This window comes from Trachemys scripta, chromosome 3 (assembly GCF_013100865.1).
Source record: "Trachemys scripta elegans isolate TJP31775 chromosome 3, CAS_Tse_1.0, whole genome shotgun sequence".
Taxonomy (NCBI): Eukaryota; Metazoa; Chordata; order Testudines; family Emydidae; genus Trachemys; species Trachemys scripta.
In genome coordinates, this window is record NC_048300.1 from 116501431 (window position 1) to 116514097 (window position 12667).

Below are 12667 nucleotides of genomic sequence, written 5' to 3' on the forward strand. Positions count from 1 at the left end.
TAATGGTTTCTGATCCTAATTTACAATTAACATTTGAGGTTTTCTCTGTTTTATTGATAAAATGTGAATAGCAAGCAAACAGCATATGTGATCTGCTTCTGCTAAATTTATTGTTTTACATCCAAATACAGAGTATCAAGCACAAAAGACATTGACAAAAATCAAACCCCTTAACATAAAGATTAAAGCTAATCCAATCTTGGTCAGTGAGGTGTAACAGCAAATTAAAGAAAAAGGGAGATGGAGGTGTAGAAGACCTCCTAAAAAATAATTAAATTTGGGAGATGTTTCTTGTTACAGTTTTTCTATATGAGGATGGGGGAACAATCTGATAAACACAAAGTGTTCGGTTATAATGCTATAAACATCTCATAGCCATGAGCCAAAAAGAGCTGCAAAGATCCAGACCATTGAAAACCAGTCAAAGGATTAAATCTTTGGGCACCATTGGAAACATGAATATATCCTCCTTTTCTATTTGATATGGTAAAAGAATAACAGGTGGGATGTGTATGTGTGTGTTGGTTTTTATACTATGGACATACAGTAGATGCCATCCCTTGGAACGTTGGTAATTTCTAGTAATCCCTTAAAATTAATTTGTATTAAAGCTTTTCAGTTCACATTTGAAGAGCCCCTGACTAATATTTGCTTTATTACAAAACAGTTCTATTATAAAAATATTTAAAATTTCCTTTTGGGGGGAGGGATAGCTCAGTGGTTTGAGCATTGGCCTGCTAAACCCAGGGTTGTGAGTTCAATCCTTGAGGGGGCCACTTGGGGATCTGGGGCAAAATCAGTACTTGGTCCTGCTAGTGAAAGCAGGGGGCTGGACTCGATGACCTTTCAAGGTCCCTTCCAGTTCTAGGAGATGGGATATCTCCATTAATTTATTTATTTATAATTTATTTTACTTACCCTTTAGTTCAAGCTCTTCTTTTTCCCCTGTAAAAGCTGATATCCACAAGAACCTGAAACAGCATTTTTCTGTGTTCTCTACACTGTTTTAAGTTTTATTACTGTAATGTCTAAGAACCAGTCAAGAAGGGGCCCCATTGTACCAAGCACTGCACAAACAGAAGTAAATAGTCCCTGTCCCAGAGAGCTTACAATCTACATAGAGTGGATAGACACAGGGTGGGCAAAGGGGTAGAACACAACAGAGTGAACAATGTGATGGCACAAAACATATTAGTTCCACGGGAGAAGCAGAGGACAAGAGACTGAGGGAGGGAGAGGGTTGGATTGGCAAACAGCCAATCAGCACATAGCAAAGAAAGTACAACAGTGTTTCCCAAACTTGGGACGCTGCTTGTGTAGGGAAAGCCCCTGGTGGGCCAGGCTGGTTTGTGTACCTGCCGCATCCGCAGATCTGGCTGATCGCGCCTCCCACTGGCTGCGGTTCACTGCTCCAGGCCAATGGGAGCCGCTGGAAGCGGCGCGGGCTGAGGGACGTACTGGTTGCCGCTTCCAGCAGCTCCCATTGGCCTGGAGCAGTGAACTGCGGCCAGCGGGAGCCACGATTGGCCAGACCTGTGGACGCAGCAGGTAAACCGGCTCGGCCCGCCAGGGGCTTTCCCTACACAAGCAGCGTCCCAAGTTTGGGAAACACTGAAGTACAAACTGCAGAAAGTTGTCTGAAGGTCCCTCCTTTGGCTGCTTCTGCAGCTGCCCCATCGGCTGGAGTCTTTGGCTGGTTCCTCTATATACTTGTCTCCCAAGCCCACGTGGCAGGGGCAGAGAGGAAGCATCACTTGGGTCTTAGTTTCCCTAGATTGGTGCAGGGGATCTCCCTGACATATTTCTGGGCCTGGGAGGTGCTGGGAGAAAGGGTGGCTCTAGTTGGACTCCATTTTACTATCTCCTCCCCCTGCCCCCTGTGCCGGAGTCCCTGCTTTTGACTTCTGCAGCTGCTTCTACTGGCTGGAGTATTTGGCTTGTTCCTCTGCAACTTTTTCAGGCAACATGGCAGTGGCAGTGAGGCACAATCTAGGTCCTAGTTTCCTGTGGGAGGAGGGGTGAAGGGAGGATCAACTCTTGCAGGGAAAGCTGCACTGTAGGCTTGAAAAGATGATGTGATTTTCAAATAGTTCTAACTTTTTTCCTTAGGCCTTTTCTGTTCTGGACCTGTCTTTGCACACACAAAGAAATTGAGGGTTGGTAATGTAGCAGGCCTGTTTGTAGAATGGGGGTGGTATTTTCTGCAGACTGAAAATCTGAGTAAGGATGCTGCAGATACAGTATGTGCACTGAGTGGTGAATCTTTAATATTACAGGAATGCAAGTTACCGGTAAACTTATGGCTGCCTTTAACAGACAAGCACTAGTTCAATTGCTTTTCCCTCCCTTCCCCTCCTTCATTTAGGGGCTTTTGAAAATATTACCCACGGGCTTTAGCTTTCTCAGACATCATATAGTTATTAGAGAGACAAGGTGAGTGAGATAATACCTTTTATTGGACCAACTTCTGTTGGTGAGAGAGACAAGCTTTTGAACTTACACATAGTTCTTCTTCAGGTGACCTGGTAGGATCTATGCTGGCAGCCCTGTCATCTCTGAAGAAGAGGAGGACCTCTGTGTAAGCTCAAAAGATTCTTTCTCTCACCAACAGAAATTGGTCTAATAAAAGATATTACCTGGCCCACCTTGTCTTTCCAATATCTTGGGACCAACATGGCTACAACAACACTGCATTCTCTATAGTTATGCCAGCCGTATTCACAGAGCACTGAGGACAAGGGTATCTGTTCTCAGTGAATTGCACTGAGGAAAAGCAGCACAGATGCAAATGTTTGGAAAACTACTTATAGGACATTCAAAAGGCATGTCTGCAGTCCCTATTGAAATATGTGAGAATAGCTGGATTATTTTTAATGAAATCATGCAAAAATGGTAACATGTTTTTTAAACCATCCTCTCAAACAGGGATGATTTGTATCAGAGACCATACCCAGGTCCTCACCTCTCCCACCACAATGATTGTCTTCCCAGCTTCATGACCCTTCTTCAACCTTCCTTCTCCTTCCACATCAAGCACCCTCACCCAGCTCTCCACTGTTGCTTACCCTCCTCCTAGCCTGATAGCCACTTTCACTTGCCTACCTCCTCGCTGCAGTCACTTCCAGATCCCTGCTGGTTCACTTCATCAATCACATGGCCATGAGCACTCAGCTGACTGCTTGCCAACTGCTGGGTCTCTGCCAACAGGTTAACAACCAGCAATGAAGAAGCAGAGCTTTTTTTTTTATGTGTTTTTATAAGTGACTACAAGGCACTTCAGGTATTTCAATAGACACCTTTTGATCAATCAAAATAAGTGCCAAGGATCAGGAAGGGTCTCTCTTGGCAGGGAGACATCTGGTGACTTGCCTGTTTAAGGAAGGTTAACAAACTTGTTACCAAATATATCTGTAAAACTTGGCAGGTCCTTGCTGGATTAAATCTTAATCTTCCTGGTAACGGCATATTAGTGAGTGCACGTAAACTAGCATATCATGGTGGGGGTATCCTGTGAAGGTTGACATCTAAGGGTACTTCCCTTCTCACTGACTAAGCTTTTCTAAGTTTTAGGATCAGTTTGCCTAAGGGAAGGGAAACATTAACCTTGAGGACACTGCGTGTAAATATATTTGTCCTCAGCCCTCTGTATATAGGAGCATATTTGCCTTAGTAACTCTTCTCCTAACACCAGGCTTACTCCAGCTCACTCCCTCTTGAACCCCCCTTTGGTGTGTGTGTGTGCGCGCGCATGCGCATTGGCCTGTCCTTTCTCCCTCATAGTGGGTGGAGAGTTTTTGATTGGTTTGTTTTTTACATGCCCTACTTTGCTTCCTGCTAGCTACTTCCCATCTTAGCCTGCGGTGACACAGCTGCCTTCTCCCTGATACTTGTGGCATGAGGTGGAGCAGCATGAGAAGGAGCAGGCTGGAGCAGAAAGATGCATCCCCAGGAGTGGAGAGGTGTGGATGTTCTGGACTCAAAGATACCCAGAAACCCGCTCCTCCCTGGCACAACATCTCCTATTGGACACCAGGTGACATCCACCTGGGGATTTGCTAGCTTTGTAAAGGTTGAGACAACATACATACATGGTGTATTTAATTGTTCAGGCTATCAATGGGCTGACAAAGATATCCCTTGTTATCCCTTTGTTACCCAAGGAGTGCTTAGTGATCTCTTGAGGGATACATTCTAGTTACCACATTCATATTTTTGAGTTCCTAGATGCTACAATGATGAGTGCCATTGAAATAACTACAAATAAATAATAGCTGTGGGTGCATCTCAGATTATGAACATGGAGGTGAAGCAACAAAGCATCTCCCCACAGGATCTAAGTACCAATGCATTCAGAGTGTGCGCCCTGATCTTGTAATTGGCTTCACATAGGTGTAAGGGACTGCCTAAGTGGAACCAATTATTGAATCAGGGCCTCAGTACTTAGCACTCCTGGTTTTGGACTTGAGAGTACAGATGAGGTGGACTTTCTAGAAGGAAACTATCAACTGAAGTAAAGATTTCTGTGTAGGCAGATGTGTGAAAACAGCATCTTTCATTCATAAACATTAAGTTTTACCTGAATGCTCAGCACTTCGTTCCTCATAAAATGAATGAGGGTAGGGGGAAATTCTAAAATTTTGTTTGGTCCTAAAATTGTTTTTTCTTCCAGACAATCTTAAATCCAGGTAAAACATGTCTGAATTGATTTTAGCTTTTTTGAGAGAGAGAAACTGTGTTCTGTTAACAAGATCCATATGCATTAAAGTAACCTAATGTGGTGGTTCTCTCAAGCTGTTAGAGTTGATTAAATAGGAAAAGGGCAACTTTATTTTATGCTACCTCCATGGATGGGAGCAAAAACAAAACTTGTCTATTTCTGTAAGTAAATAATTGGAATTTGTCATCAGAATCATAAATATATGTTAATGGTGGGCAACATAATCTCAATGCTAATATGCTAAGAACTTGGTGTTTTAATTTAGTATCACAAGGGGGCAGCAAGTTCCTTTAATATCCTTTAAGCTAACTCGGTTTCAAAGCAAGGTTTTTAAATGCAAATAAATATACCATCATTGTCAACTTATTTTTTTTTTTTAATTAAAAATTTTTAAACAAAGCTTGTCCTTCAGAAATTGTTTCAATAATGCAGAATCTTTGACGAGAACACAGGCTTTTTGGCTGATAGCCCATGGAAAGCATTTGGAGTCCAAGATGTAATAACCTTATGATAAGGGCTACATGTGTAAGTCACTGGTTTTACTATAGCTGTAAGATCATTTTAATTATTAGAATATTTACACTGATGTTTGAACATGATCCTCCAGAGACACACACACAAATTGATATGGTTTCAGGCAGGGCTTAAATTCAGCCAGCGTTGTCTGGAGTGGAGCACTGCTAAATATTTTAGCCCCGTGAGGATGAAGCCCTGAGCCCCAGCGTCACTCCCCACTGTGGGGCTAAAGCCCTGAGCCCTGGCAGCCTCCCACACAGAATGGGGGTCGGGGAGCGTGTTGGGCTCCAGGAAATACTCTGAGAATTTAAGCCCTGGTTTCAGGCATCACTGGATAATGGTGTCAGTGGAGGATCATGTTTAAACATCAAGGTAAATATTCTAATAATTGTTCATTCGATTTTGCACTTGTAGTGGAAACACTGACTTTTGCTATTACATCTTTGTGAGTGAACTTAGTGTTCCTCAAAGCCAGGGACCAATGGCACTGGTAAACCGCAGTCAGGGGTATGGGGATAATTTGTATAGTGGGGGTGCTGAGAGCCATTGAACCAACCTATAAAACCTGCATATGATGGAAACCACTTCAAGCCAGGGGGTGTGGCAGCACCCCTAGTTCCAGCACACAAGTCATAATTGAGGGCATAGAATATTTCCAGTCCTGGGTGCTCTCTGGAAGCCAGTTGTGCCAAACCATATGGTGGTTTTGGGAGGATGACAAATGAAAACAAGGCAGGGACCGGACCACCATCACGGTAGTTTCACTGCGCCCTGATTCGGGATTTGAAGCTAACTCTGTGGAGGAGATAATTCAGTCACCTTTGAGAGCACTGTGCACCAAATCCCCAAAAAGTCAATATTTCATCTATTTCATTCTCCATTTTTGCCTCTGGGGAAGAGTGAATAATGTACCCAGTTGCCAAAGAATTGGAATGGTTATGAATCAGTTTACCATACGCTTGGTTGTAAGTAAAACTCAGGTCCTTGGATGTCCATTGTTGCTTATGGTTTCATGCCAATAAGGAAAGCAGGCTGAGAACCATGACGGATGGAGTGTGACAAAAATTATCAGTCAGAATTATACCAGTCAAAATGAATTAGAGCTTATAAATGGGCATCTTAATAAATACCATATGCCAGTATGTGTAAACACCTAAGGCAGTAGGATAGTTAGTTCAGCAGCTCTACCAAAATACCCACTTATTGTCTAACTTGGATGGAAAGCTCCCAAAAGGTCATGGTCATGTATGCCTGAGTCTCTCTAGAAGACAAATAGTATGAGCAGTTCATATTCTTTTCACAGCTTAGTATGACTTTCACATTTCCATAATGCAGGATCCACATGTTTCCAGGTCACCCTATTCAAATTTTATAAAACTGTCTGTCAGAGCAGATGGTGTTACTTAAGGATAAAAAGCTTAGGCATACATAGGAAGACAAGCTGTCTCTTTAAGTAAGATCAGCTACTTGTTTTAGGCATCTTGGTCTTATCACCTAGGTTTCCATTGCCTGCAGAACACAGGGTTTTTCATGGATTTTTTTTTAAGTCCTTTACATCTTGTGGGGGAACTGGATGTTTTTCTTGACGGAGACACCACCCTCTGGTGACCATGGACAAGTGGTTGTGTGCCTCTTTGCCTCAGTTTATCCATCTGTAAAATGAGACAGCTGCCTGGCAGAAGGTTAGTTAATATTTGGACAGTGCTTTGGGCTCTTGGCGGAAAAGGCTCTGGTTTCTAGTATCTGTGCATGAAGTATTAATGAACCTGATCAATGTGTTAGCCTAATGTAGCTATAAATGAACTCATGATCTTTCCTCCCCTTCTCTGATGATGAATGGTTACAATACCACCATCCTTTCTGCCAGCTTTCCCTCCTAGATTAGTCTCTTGGCTCCAGATCCTCAAAGGTATTTAGGTGCCCATCTTCTATTGATTTCAATGGGAGTTGCTGTCCACTAAAGTCCAGATCTTCAATGGGAGCTGGGCACCCAAATACCATTGAAGAGCTGGGCCTTAGTGTTCATCAAGGTCCTGCCAGCTCCTACTTCAAGCAACTTCTAGTAATCTACCTATCCCATGAAGCAATCAGCCTAGATGTCCCACTCTCTGTATATTTGTCTTGTTTTGTATTTAATTATTTTTGATGGGTCCTTTAAACTGTAGGCTTTTGGCATAGATCACCTGCCCTACGGCAGTATATACACTTTTAAGCCTAATTACTGCCTGTTGTGATCTGGTATGATTGACTAAAGAAACCCCACGATAGCTGAATAATTTGTGACAGACTGTAGCCTTTCTCATTCTATTAACTAGCACAAAGTTGTGGTGATGAACATCAGATGTTCAAACCCATGGTTCCTTTTAAACTGAAGGATCGCTGCAGATCAGAAAAAGAGCTTTTCCAGTAAGGCCAGCTGAAGTTTGGAGTGACTAGCTATGACGTTTCAGGGTTCCCAAATTCTGTTCAGAATGTTTTCAGGGAGCGAAAGCATTGTCAGTGATACTGTGCTCTGTAGGTCAGTTCTGATGTCACTGTGCGGACGAATGAAATCATAGCTTAACTATAAAAAGTGTAAAGTGAAGTCTCAAAAAAGCAGTGATAACTTGACTAGGATAAAATAGTTGCATCTTTCATGGACTTCTTGCAATGCTTGTTTATAAATAAACAGGATGAGAAACTGGGAAATACCAAGCCAATGAGAGTTATCTGTGGTGATGGTGAATAGATATATGTATGTTTTACATTGCTCAAGAGACGCTACTAAAAACATGATACTGAACAGCTTCTGCACATATCATACAGTACATTTGTTTGTAAGTTTGGAAAGACAAACTTGGGTGAAAGACTCCACAGCTACAATAAAATGTAGGTGAAGAAACCCAAATTATTTTGTCCAGACAATACAATAAGATAACACCTAACAAGCCAGACATTTGGCTTCCTTCCTTATCACAAATGGTGTAACTTTCTCAAAATGAAAGATGTCTTTCCCCCCCCATCCTTCTCTGGTTTTAAAAGCAGCTTATCTGCCCGCTTTCTGCATAGCCTTCATGGCTTGTGGTGCTGTATTAGGGGATTTTAGTAAAAACCAAACACCAGCAGATTTTTGTTTGTTTGTTTTAAGAGCAGAAAAGTGACTTGTGGAAATGGCACCTTCTCCCGAAATATATTTGTGTTGTGGGATTATTCAGAGTCAATTGTTGACGTGAGGAACTAAAATAAATTGCTGTCTTTTAACCCTACTAGTCCTGCATAGTCCAGCACAACTATAAGAAAATAAGCTACATTCTGTTCTAGCACTTGCATCGATAGCAATGGTTACTGTTTCAATTGCAAGGACAAAATTCTGCCCTCATTTGCACTTGTATGACCCCATTAAAGATGGGGTAAGAAGGCAGAATTTGAAGACAGTAGGGTTGCACAGTCATTGTGAGAAGAATTCAGCCTGTAGAATCTTTATTATGGGTGCTGATGCACAAGAAGGAAAAATCCAGCGTGCCTCCCAGATTCCAGGCTGAGTTTGCAGGGTGAGCAGTTAGAAGAACTATCATTGAGCAAATTTTACCAGGACTCAGCGAGACACTATAAATAAGGAGCCCCCTGATGCCATTTTTACAGAGGCACTTTTCAGACTAGAACTGCAGCTTGATTATGTGAACATCTATCCCCTACGACCTGTCCTGAACTCACACAGGTCACCAAACTGCTACCCAGAGCTAATTACTTTGGTCACTGCTGCCCTAGACCAAATTTGAACCAATTTCCTGGGGGTGAAAGGCTATGTTTTCTATTACATTGCCAATCCCCTGTGCTTTCCGCTCATCTCCACAAAGCCCAGTTATTTAAAGACAAAAGGTTGGACCCAAAGATCAGTGCTCTCTATAACTTTGTCTGTGCACGTCTGAAGGCATGTCACCAGAGCACAACCCTGTTGCTTTAGCCCACTCAAAAGGCAGCGGTATGAGTTTCTCTTGGGTGATGCAAATGCTTGAATTGAGTCATTCTTATTGCTGTCGCACCTCCACAATGTGGCTCTCCAAACTCTTTTGAAAACAATGACTGAAGCCTCACTCCAGACACTGGCAGGGAATTATTACCTCTGGTAATAATTTTTACTGGTTAGAAACTGAGGCACAACAGGTTAATGGCCTGATTTTCAGAGATGCTTAGCACCCTCAATGCTCACTGGGAACTCTTCACTCAGGTCCTTAGTCAGGTGTTATCCCCTAACCCCCATCCTGTCCAGACCTAAAATCCTCTTTCCTCAAATTGGTGGTGCTTTCACCTGGGGTTACCTGGCATGGCAAGGGAGAGTGAGTTAGAGCTTGAGTTTCACTTTCACTTGAGCTGGTAACCCACCCAGTTTACAGTGAAAACACACGAGTGCTGCTAGATTAGTCCTCCAATGCTATCCCATAATTCCCCAGGTGTGTCCAGAAGGACAGACAAATTCTTCTCTAATTCTCTGGCAAAGAATCATACAGAGGCTCAACATACTTCAGCCCAAAGACCTGTGGGATTTGTCCCTAGACTGAGGAGCACAGCACCAGTGAGGACACAGTTATGTGTGGTGTGGCTTTGCAGCATCACTGTTCACACCCAGGCTAGGCTAACCCACTGAAGCCAATGCGGGATGAAAGTACTCAGCATCTATACAAATCAGGCCATGAAGTGTCTTTGTGGCTTGCCCAGCATCATGCAGCATCTTATTTCCTGCTGGCTCGGTTAGGCCAGTGTGCCAGCTCATGCTGAAATCTGTTCCCCTCCCCATACAGCCGCCCACCATAGAGATTTCCTTATTGTATGGATGGAAACAGGAGTGGCAACGTTCACTGATCAAAACTACTGCAGTTGTACAAAACAACCCCCGACCCCCAAAAAATAACCCCTTAAGTCAGCCTTTTGCAATTACACTTGACCACAGCAATTCATTATTCTTTTGACAGGCAAGTGGGGTGTGCGGAAAGAGGAGAGTGCAGTTTGAGAAGGCTCATTTCCCATCCAGGTCTCAAACAACTGGGGTAGAGAAGAAGGGCTTGGGTTTTGTTTTGTTTTTTGCTTAAACGTCTCACATTGGTAAGGGGAAGGGTGCCTTTCAACTCAGGAGGGGCCAGCCAGAGAGCCATTTCGCAGCTGTCATTTTTCAGTTGTCAATAAGGTGGAAGAAGCTTTTCTTTTTGCTCTTCGATCTCAAGAGAGATTCTTTTAATGCATTTAGTTGCAAACTGATATGAGCAGTTTCAAACCCAGACCCTACACCTTAGTGGAGGCAAAGTTTTGCCACTGGCTTCATCTGGGCCCTGGAGGCTATGGCTCAGTTAATATTGAATTTACTGGTCCCTCCTCATGGAAGTGACTGCTGCATGCGAGAGGCTAGGTTGTTGAAATTCTGTTGCAGCAGCTCAAATTCCAGGGTAGGAGTAACATTATCTTCAGGGCTGGGAAGCCTTGTGGTTAGAGTGGAAAAAAAAAACACTGCAAGCCCAACCCCATAAGGATACAGACGTTTCATGTATTAAGGCTATTTTTTTCACTTTTTTCTACCACTCTATTTTCTCCATGTCCTTAGTCTCAGGTTACTGCTAAAATGAGACATTCGAAGACATAGCAGGTTAAATTCAACCCTAGTGAATCCCTGGAAGTCATTGAAGTAAGAACAGGGATAAATTTGGCCCCAAGCAAGTAAGTGGCTCAGACCTGGGTATAATAAACTAGTCAAGGCTAGAGTAATAGCCAGCGATGCTGCATCTCAGGCGTGATTCTTAAATGTATCCAGTTCAAAGTAATGTTAACCACACTCTGGCCACAAATAGCTTCTGTCTGTCAAGTGCAGCTCTATGGTGCATGGATATGTCTTTTGTAAATCAAGTTAACTAGATGCAGATTACGCTGTTATGAGGAGTGACATGTCAGAACTGGTTAGCACAACCAGTCAGGATACGGAGACCACCCACGATATGGTCTGCCTTGATTCCACCACATGAAAGAAGGCACGGACACGTGGTATGGGTTTTAGCCAGGCTGCAACTTTATCAGTCAAATTACATCCAATGTTCCCGGGGGAACAACAGCCCAGTGCAGTCACTCGCACCCCATAGATCCTTTGCCAATTTGGGGGCTCCCACCACAGAGAGGGCCCTATTGTCACACTAGCAGGGTCTCTGGGTGTCTCCACTCGCCTGCTAGCATCCATCCCCCTTATGGGGGTTGAGGCAAGAGGGGACTTTGATCTTAGCCAGCACTGCCATCAAGCGCATTGGTGGGGCGGTCCTCCCAGGTAGCCCAGGCCCCTGGTTCCCATTTGCTGCCAAGGGGCTAGACACGATACCCCCATCTCATAAGGGGTTGCTCCCAGGATATCCATTATATTACTTTTTTGATCTGGAGCCTAAATCAGCAAGTTCCTACAATTTGAGCAGTTTTGATCTGTGGACCTTGAGCTGTAGAGAGTCACCTTCCCACTGCACATCCTGTAGTTCGAGAGCCCACCTTGAAGAGTCGCCCTTGGCTGACATGAGCAACTCACGGCCCCGGAAGGCCCTGAAGAAAACCCACAGAAAGGCTGCCCTAAAGAGTTTAGCTTCACCCCTCCTGCCCCCTCCCCAACAGTAGACCCAAGGAAGAACCTCAACTAATGGCCTAAGGACCATGAGGTCACTGGCTTCCTGACATTGTCTGCATCTCGGCAGCCGAGGCTCCTTTCTACTGCATTCTGTGGTTCATGAATCCCTGACCCACAGACCTGCAGTAAAAGGCCACCCTGGCAAACCGCTTAGCTATAGCGAGCCCATGAACCACCAGATTTGGTGTTCTGGTGTAGGTCAGGCCCTGGGTGGACCCTCAGCCTCCCTGAAACTCCTCAAATGCCATCATGTGTCACCTAAAAAGGTGTGTGTACACGTGCTCCCTTGGCTGCAGATCCTGCTTCTAGCAACCAAAAGTCCATAGGGCCACCTGTTCTGCCTGTTTTGGCACTTCCCTGGCCTCCGGGGCTAGTGCTCTGAATCAGTTGACCTGCAAGTGAGAGAGAGCATTGGCTATGCCACTGTTAAGCCCAGGCACATGCATAGGTTTGCCAACCCTCCTGGATTGGCCGGGAGTCTCCCAGAATGGGCCGCGATGTCTCAGGCTACTGAAGCCAATCTAGAAGATTTTAGGCCCCTAAAAGTCCAGTTGGCGGTGCAGCGGAGTTATGGCAGGCTCCCTACCCGCCCTGGTTCTGCGCCATTCCAGGAAGTGGTTGGCACGTCCCTCTATCTCCTAGGCACAGGGTCGGCCAGGGGGGTCTCTGCATGCTGCCCCCACCCCGAGCACCGACTCTGCAGCTCCCATTGGCCAGGAACAGTGGCCAATGGGAGCTGTGGGGGCAGTGCCTGTGGATACGGGCAGCGCGCAGAATGGCCTGGCTCCTTCACCTAGGAGCCAGACATG